The 9,526-nt window shown below is 34.4% G+C and overlaps 1 long non-coding RNA gene across 1 annotated transcript; it reads right to left on the bottom strand.

Moving 5' to 3' along the window:
• Window positions 1-331: 331 nt before the first annotated feature.
• LOC134851224 (uncharacterized) lies at window positions 332-3,229 on the bottom strand. Its single transcript, XR_010164222.1, has 3 exons — window positions 3,155-3,229; window positions 1,307-2,604; window positions 332-799 (listed from the first exon to the last, which is right to left on the bottom strand). It is a non-coding gene; the product is annotated as an uncharacterized LOC134851224 (long non-coding RNA).
• Between the last annotated feature and the right edge of the window lie 6,297 nt (window positions 3,230-9,526).

Raw genomic sequence — 9,526 nt, 5'->3', positions numbered from 1 at the left:
TTTAAAAATGTTTTGACGTCAAGGGTAAAGTTTTTTTAATTTCACAAAATTGTTTTTTACTATTTTTTGATTATCAATCGATATTAAAAACCAATAGAAGTTATAGCAAGATCGAAGGCGCGTAAAAACGGGCCGCAAAGTTCCACGGCGTTCTCGCAATGAGATTTTTTTTGGTTATAAATATAGTAACTTTTACAGTGAATGCAATTTATATTGCAAACAATTTGTTCTGATTATTATATACGTTTTGTCGAAATTATTTTTCTCCGCTGAGAAAGTCAAAATAAACCAAATTTTGGTTTAATTAAGTCAAAGCATCTCGTCTCGAGGTTCAATTGAATTTCCGATGATTTATAACACAGTAGAGTATAACATAGACACAATAGAGTATAAGACAGTATTATATCAAAGTTCTGCATTTGTTGTCAAAATGACATCATTTCTCCACGACGCCAAAGTTTTGATTTTTTCTTCTGAAATCAATTTATCAAACACTCTCCAGCCAGCTTCATTACTTTGCAAAATATAATTCGAGTTATCTGGATTTTGATTCGCTGCATGGAGAGTCCAAATCTGGAGTTGCAGCAATCTTGATAGAGTGGCCTCCACTAAAAATGACCACTCGACCTCTAAAAGAGGGCGGATTCTAGTGAACCCTTTCATGAAGGCATTTCCTGTTTGAGCAAAACTCTTCTCAGGTGTGCACGTTAGAAGGGAGCTGAGAATGGATCCGCACTCGAACACCAGATAAGAAGAGCAAGTGTCCTCGAAATCGATTATTGCCCTGACTTCATCGCAACTAAACTCATCGGAACTTTATTATTTTAACTTACCATAAAACTTTCCAGTCTTAATTTCATGGAACTCAGAAGTTTTATCCGTAAAATGATTTCAAAAAGTTTTCATAGATGCGTATTAAACAGAAAACGCTTTAATTTTTTGACAAACTGAAAAACTGGAGATGTCTAAGAACAATTTACGAGACAAAAACTGGCTCTTTTCCAGTTTCCCACCCCCTCGTAAAATTACAAAACAAAGCTGTTCAAAAATTGTTCACACGGCATGTTGCATGTGAGAAAATTTGTAGCAATTTATGTTCACCTGTTCACGCTGCCACGTTTTAATGCAGTTTATAACATGAAAAGTCATTTTAAACAGACTTTCATATTATGAATTTCAGAAAAAAAAACTAAAAGGGGGGGGGGAACTGGAAAAGAGCCCAAAAATTGAAACTCGAAGATCTTTCAAATAAAATTGAATGATGAAGAGAAACATAACAAAAAAAAACTTAATGATTTTGACTTACTTTTCATTATTGACCAGAATATTGTTGCAATTACCATCTGAATGAATCACCGCTTCTCTGCAATTTGATTCTATTTTTTGAAAGACTTCTTTCTTAAATCTCTGCAAAAATGTTGCACATTTCTTGATGCGTTCATCTTGGCCAAAATCAGACAATAGATAGAGAAAACTTTCACATTTGATCACGTTTTTCGGATCCCATTTAAAATCTCTGCGTTTTGTAATAACCGAAGAAAACTTCTGAAGCGCTATTGAAAGTCGGGCAAATTTTTCACCTACATTTTCGATAAGTGCTAATGAAAAGGGAATCATCTCAACCATAGGCGTTGCTTCTATGAATTCGATTAGCGTTACATTATGAAAATGTTTGCCCTCATTTTTGGGATTCTTACAGGCAACCATTGTCTTGATAACTGTTTTTCCATCTACGGAATTAAAAACTCGTTGTGTAATTGAAGGAACTTTTTGGTACAGAAATCGCATCAAGTTTATCTGGTCATTAAATATTTCAGACACATGATCAGGGTCGGTGCAAGGGCCAATTTTTAACAAAAAGTTTCGACAATCATCGAAATAAATTTTGCGTGTTTTAACGTGGTAGTTTACACTGTCGAAGCCATTTAGAGGTTTCAAAAGTTCGATATCATCGATTGAATAACTTTGCAAAAGTAGCTGGAGTAAATCTTCTTCAATCGCAAATGCTGGGTAAAATATAGCCATTTCAAGATAAGTTAAAAATTAAAATTTTAAATTAACAGAACTACACTATACAAAAGCGTTGAAATAAATTCGGAGTAAGTTTTATAATTGGAGAATTGATCTTATCAGGGGCTGATCTTGGATTTTAGTAAGTGTTCTCGCTAGAATTAATAGCGAGAAAAACCAAAGTCGTAACTAATAAATTTTCTGGTGAACGAAGAACAGTGTGTGAAAAAAGACAAAAACGGAAAGATTGAAACAAAGTTCACAAGTTGTTCAGACGCTGTTTTAAAATTGATTTATCAATGTTTGCATTTTGCGTATTTTATGACATTGAATTCTGCTTTTAAATACCTAAATTTATGGCAGTTCGGTATTCTTTGTTGACTTGTAATTTCCGATAATTACGGTTAATTTACGTATGAAACGAAATGTTGTCAATCGGCCAGCTACCCCAAACCGATCCACCTCAGAACCGAAACGAGGCAGAAATATGGTCCGCCGACCCGGACCGGAGCAGTTCCTGGACTTGAGAGTTGATCCGGCTGACCTTGGAGCTCTCACCTCTTCTCTCTCTGTTGGATGGCGAGGATGTTCTCGCTAGAATTCATAGCGAGAAAAACCAAAGTCATAACTAATGAATTTTCTTGAAGTTGTTCAGACGGTGTTTTAAAATTGACTTATCAATATTTGCATTTTGCGTATTCTATGACATTGAACTCTGCTTTCAAATACCAAAAATTATGGCAGTTCGTTATTCTTTGTTGACTTGTAATATCCGATAACTACGGTTAATTTACGTATGAAATGAAATGTTTTCATTTCGCCAGCTACCCGAAACCGATCTACCTCAGAACCGAAACGAGACAGAAATAGTAACTCCTCGACTTAGAAAAACCCCCAACTATAAAATTGTTTTGGGTCGTCTTACACAAGTGTTTACTCTGTTCAAGGAAACATTTCACGCCGTTGCGAATACAATTTAAAAAGAAAACGTTTGCTTTATCGTCATTACACAAGAGCAACTTCGACATCAGAAAAATGATTGTAATTTTTGAATGGCAAAACCGTCATTAATATGTCTTTCATCTATTTATTTGAGCTACACACATTATTTATTTTCTTAAGCGTATTATAAAAGAATACTCACGTGCGTAAAGTTCTGAGGGACGCTCTGAAAGACGACAGATCAACAAGCTAGATTTGAAAAAATAGTACATCTGCTAGCAATTCGTTTTAACAAAATAATTTTTTTGATAAACTAGAGAAGCCGATTGTCGTTTATGAATAACAGTGCTACAAAAAGTCACCAACACAAAAAAAACAGAAAGCTAGAAGTTATTCCAGAAAGTCAAGTTATCTCTTTTTTTTGCATTCTTTTTAAATAATTCTCCGAAGGAGGGATTGTCGATCGTCATGAAATTATTGTAAGTGCTTAATTTTACCCAAAGTATGGCAAACTTATTTCAATTGTATCATCTTTTCTTAGCTAAGCATAAAAAAAATTCTGGAAGAAACCCATTGCAGTTCAATTTGTTTACTCAGAATTGAGAAATCTTTGCAAGGACATCTCATGCGATTGCATCTAGAAACATTTGTGGGTTTTGAGTTTGCGTAAAAAAATAAAACCCGAACTTCAAATTTCATTTTTTTTAATTTGTCGGGAAAAATCACTCACTCCAAAAAATGTGAATACAGCGAAAAAGCTTTAGTGAAAAGCTTAATGCATCAGAGAAAAACGCTTTGAAAGATTTCTAATTGCAGTAGAAAAACTGCATACCCTACTTTGTTAACTAAGTAAAACGCAATTACAAGAAAGTGCAACCCAGATATTTAAATGGTGTTTATGCACTCAAAATAACTTGTCGAACTTAAAGAGAAGTTGAGAAACAGTATAAAAAAGCGTAAAGATAAAACAATAGAAAGGTTACGTCTCCTCCTCTCAATCGAAAGGTCAGATTTTCGAGGCCCACCATGATCCGTGCTCGTTGCTAGAAGGTGAGGCAACATTACCCAGACCAGAAAAATAACCAAAAAAATTGCGTGTAGCTCTTAAGCAGGTGCACAACAGCGATTCGCCGTAATGAGATGTACAGCTCGCATGTTGGTCCTTTCCCTCGGGGATAAATGGTCTTAAAAACAATGCTTGACATCTTGTGCAGACAGATTAATTGATGCAGACAGATTGATTGAAGCTAATCAGTTTGGAGGTCAAAACTGATTAAACTCAGACAAGATGAACTAGTGGTCCCAAACTAATTAATTAGTCAGTAATTAATTAACTGGTACTTTTGTGATACTTAAGTTGTCATAAAAAAATTCTATTCTCGTTTTCAATTCAATCTTCTACATAAACTACTTCTTCTTAATCCTCAGCTTAAACCTCAGATTCTATCTCAGTCTCTAACCCCAGTCCTTAATCCTAATTGCACTAAATCTGAATCTTAACAGGAAAAGAGCCCAGAATTTTAAGTTTTTTATAATTTTTCTGTCAGAAAATTTAGCTTTTAGCAAGCAGCATTTACCAACGGTGGAGTTGAAACTGGCGGCTTTCAGTGTTAAGTCTGAAGAGTTTGCGGCTTGGTCGACAAAGTTTGGCGCTCATGCACACGATGGGCCTGTTCAGCGCAGTGATGGGCAACGATGATCTGCCAGAGACTGAGTTTACTCTCCAGGAGAGCCCAAATGTTGATCAGCAAGCAGCATATGATACCAAGATGCAAGAGCGATCAGTGGCACCAAGATGCAAGAGCGAACAGTTATCATCTTTTCTTAGCTTAGCATAAAAAACTTTTCTTGAGGAAACCCATTGCCATTCATTCTGTTCAATCAGAATTGGGAAATTTTTGCCAGGAAATCTCACGCGATTGCGTCTGGAAACATTTGTGGGGTTTGAGTTTTTGTGAAAAAATAATACCCGAAATTCAAATTTAAACTTTTTTAGTTTGTCGAGAAAAATCACTCACTTCAAAAATGTGAATGAAAAGAAAAAATTTCGGTGAAAAAAAGTTTTGAAGTCTGCTCTAGCTGAATGTTCTAATTTTTTAAAGAAAGAATGTTTCATTTTGCATTCAAATAAATTTTTCAATTTCCTTAATTGTTTAATTTGTGTTTCAAACTTTTTTCTGTCTTCAGATTTCCACTACAATTATACATTTGTTTCTGATAAACTGAAAAAAATTAAATAAGAGTCTGAAGAAGGATTATTTGCATCTGTTCAAAAGCGTTTTCGATTAATTTTTCCATCAAAAACTTCTATTTTTTGTTAATTGATAATGAATAGCATCGTTAGTTTGCATATTAATTTTTGAATTTTCGAGGTTCAGCCATTTTCTGGACGCTAGTGGTTCTCCGCATTTTTTCTGATTTCCACCACCGTTCGTCAGCTTAACAATGTAATGATCTGTGATTGATATTTTCAAAATTTTTATATTTCAGTCAAGGCTGCTATAAAAATGTTTTAAGCAAGATTTTGACCAGCTGGTTTCTGCTATACGGAAAGTTATGACGAACAAAATTAAGTGAAACGTTTTCTTAAAAGAATTTTAAAAAGTTTATTTTTTTGAGACTTAACTGCTATAGGTCAATTTTCCAATCTAGACTGGCATTAATATATCTGCAATTAACGCAGAATCAATACTAGGAAAATACTTTTAATTAAAAAGTTTCAGATTTGTAATAGTTCAATCTCCGTAGAGGCTGTGCATCAAATTTCTAATTCTGACCCTTGTTTTCTCTTTTGTTTTCAGGGAACAGTCTAGCATTCGAGTCTTGTTTCCTTGCACTCCTTGATCCCACTGATGCAGTACTCAACCTCTTTTTACAGCCTGGCTTTCTAATGCCATCACGTCTTCCTTCTCGTGCACTCTGACAAAAAAATTGATGCACCTTTTTTGTGTGAGCACCAATTCAAGGCAACTGTTTGTGATTGTAATCACGCCCATTCTTTTCGCCGCTGACTTGATTTCGGCCTCACAACTGGGTAATATTTCGGATATGTAAAAACACTTTCTGCTCACAGCGTTTACTTTTCCCCTTAGCTTTTGCCTAGCTCGGAAGGCGTCATCATTGTCCGCAAAGTGAATAAGTTTCCAAATCGCTGAGGGCAGGAGTCCCCTTGAGCCACCCGGTAATATATGACAAGTTTTTATGCAATGATACCTAAGTTTAACACCCTTTAAATTTTTTTGAAAAAATATAATGTATCCGCTGTTACATCTTGAGACCTTGGAATCAATGGGTGGCTTTAAAATAAATACGCAGTCCTTACTTGTATAAATCTCCTGCGCTCTAAGCCTCACTTTCATGTTTTTTTTTTCATTCTCTTGCAAAACTTTTTTGTTTTGGCCTCTTAAGTCGCCAGAGCCCTCAAATTTTCTGTTTCTTCGTGAACAACATCACTTAGATCAGTTTGAATATTCATGGTACTCAAGACACCGCTCAATGCTCCTGTATGATGACCCAGTTGGTCCATTCTTAGCAAAAACTGACAGGTATAACTAATAACGGGTTTCATTTTGAGGTTAGAAAACACGAAATGAACCCCCTAGAAAAACACACAAGAAGCTTGAAATCAAGTGATATAATCCATTGGGAACAGGGGTTTTTTGATTTTTTTTAAACTTGGGTGTCTTTGATTTTGTTTTTGCTTCTCTAATCGAACTCGAACCGCAATTATATATATTCAAATTTGAATCTCAAGCAGAATCTGATTTAGTCTAGAATTTATTTGTATTGCTTTTCAAACACTCTCGAGAAAGATTTTTAAGCGAGAAAACGCAGCAAGTTTGAAACTACTCTCAATTTAAATTTAAAACTCTTAAAATCGACGCTACAGAAACTTTCTAGAGCACTGATTTTGTGGCAACTGTTAAAGTTAAAGTTAAAGTTGGTAGCACCGTTTTCTTGATCAGGATTTTTACTAGTGTTTCATTAATGAGCTCTCAGAATATAGGCTATAATGAGCTTTCAAGAAACAAGTTTTTTTGTTTAACTAAACTCCTCCGCGATCTTAATCACAGCATTGAAATTTTCCAGGTGTGTGAATATGAATTCGACGAGTGTCTTGGGCTAGGTGATTTTTCCAACTCCGTCTTTTTTCCAGCAAAAAAAAGCGGTAAAGCTGTGTCAGGAATTCAGTGATTTCAAGCGTTTCTATGCGTTTTACCATTAAATGGTAAGAAAAAGCACAGTTTAAGTTCATTTAAGTTTTTGCATTAAGTCCTCGTACAATCAGTGTTTGAAAACTTTTCTCATGACTTGAAATGAGTTGAGTATCAGAACAGTTTTTGACTGTGCATTATCTTATTCATACCATCCTTATACTCATACCCATATTCCGCTAAATTAGTTCACATGCCTCAGGGTTCATTAGAAATAGTTGACTTTATTTTTTGCAAGCAATCAAAATAGTAATGATGATTTGATTTTTACTCAGTTTTAAATATCGGGTCACAAATTACTATACAGCTCGAAACTATTATGATTATCTCGGTGTTGTCTGTGTAAATAATAAAACGCAGCAGTAGTTATGATTTGATTTTTACTCACAGTTTTAAATATAGGGTCACAAATTACTATACGGCTCCAAATTACAAATTACAAATTACTATACTCAAAATTTTTGGGGCCTAGGAAATTAGATAAGAAAATAGACGACCGTTACAACGGAATTTACGGACAAACCAGTATTTAATCAGCCAAAATTTAATTTAAGTCTGTAAACAAATTTCACGCAATTTGTTCGCTAGTTATTGTCCAAATTGGGGTTTGATAAATTAGACGATAAGCAAATTAGACGGAGGTACTTAAAAGGAAATTAGAATTAACTTTGTTTGCACACAAATTGCGTTAGAAAAATAAAATTGTTTGTAGACAACAGTTCAATTTCGGTGGCCGAAAACTTTACAAGTCAATCATGCATAATTTATTCAATTCAAAACTCTCCTGTAATATTCAGATTTGACATTTGATGTTCATTTAAACTAATTGATAGGTATTGGCATTTTATGTTCTTTTTGTATTTGTGAAACTTGACTCTTAAGAAAAATTTTTGTTGGCCCTTTCCCTTTCGTGTAAAATGCCAGATCTGTAAAAAATAAATTCCGTCTAATTTCGTTTTTGTAGCATCCGTCTAATTTGCTTATCGTCTAATTTCCTAGGCCCCGTCCAAATTGGACAATCAGTATTTACTCTGCCAAAAGATAATTTAAGTCTGTAAACAAATTTCACGCAAGCTATTGTCTAAATTCCGTTCGATTTTCTGATCGTCTTATTTTCTTGTCGTCTAATTTCCTAACCCCTTCAAAACTACTATAATTCTTTCGGTTTTGTCTGCGAGTGGAATTTCTGTTTATTCTTCTATCCTCAACGTCTAACCAGAACAGTTGATTTTTGTTTCAATGCATTTTCTGATCGTGTGCAGAACATGGTTCGAATTGGCTCAAAATGGCGCAATCGTCTTATGTTTCTTTTGTAACTTATTTTCACTACAAGTGCGGAATCACACACATGCCTTCTTTTTTGACAAGTTTGAATCATTTTAACTTTCAATCAAAACCCCTTAAATTCAATATTGCTGAAATTTTCAGACGCACTAAAAAGTTGAAGTGTTCAATTTTTAATTAAAAACCTTTTATCAGACAGAGAGCTTTTTGACAGTGCTTCGCTTTTGAGCTTTTAAGCTGGAGTTCAATTATTATCTGGAAAGCTCTGGAGAGGTAAGAATTGTCATTTGAAGGACAATCAAGAATCAATTGATAATTTTTATAAAAAGATCAACAACTATACTTTGCAATGAGAACATTTTGAACAGATGGAGACCGCAGTTTCGAGATGTGAACAATTTTCGAGATGCACCACAAGCTCTTTCTTTCTGGTTCGAAACACATGTGAAAAAAAATTGAGCAAAAAGCACTTTTGAAAACGCTCCTAATTTTCATTCCTAATTTGCTATGTTTATGTACTAGGAAAGATTGGGGACTATCATTTCAAATACTGAAAAAATGTTTCAACGATTGCACTTATATTTTAAATAGAACACGCGATTTGAAACATTAGTGCAGTAATTTTAATACTATTACACTGTCTTCTCTATCGACTAAAACAAACAAGATTGCTCGCATCAGGGCGAGCACCTGAATGTTCCGACTGCCTCTTAAGGTCTATGGAGCAGGGATAACATGAAAAAATTAAATTTAATACACAAAAATGAATTTTTTAAATTTGAGATTTTTTGTACAAAGTGATAGCTTTGCTCCTATTAACAAATCAATTATGGCATATAAGCTTCCTTCAACCAATTTGGAACGATTTCTAGTAGCGCGAAATATATTGCGCGTTAAATGTCCCAAATTGGCCAAAATGGCAATCTTTAAACCCCCGTAACTTTACGAAAAATGATCACAGGTGAAATAACTTTTCAAATTTGAGCTCAGGACGACAATGCCTGTTGAATGATATAACAAAATTCCGTCTAAAATAGCTAGTTAAAAAGTCGAAATTTGTCTGAAAAAAAACCAAC

Source organism: Symsagittifera roscoffensis, chromosome 7 (genome assembly GCF_963678635.1).
Source record: "Symsagittifera roscoffensis chromosome 7, txSymRosc1.1, whole genome shotgun sequence".
NCBI classification, from domain to species: Eukaryota; Metazoa; Xenacoelomorpha; order Acoela; family Convolutidae; genus Symsagittifera; species Symsagittifera roscoffensis.
The sequence above is the reverse complement of the archived record's forward strand: the minus strand, read 5'-3'. Positions and strand labels throughout refer to the sequence as shown.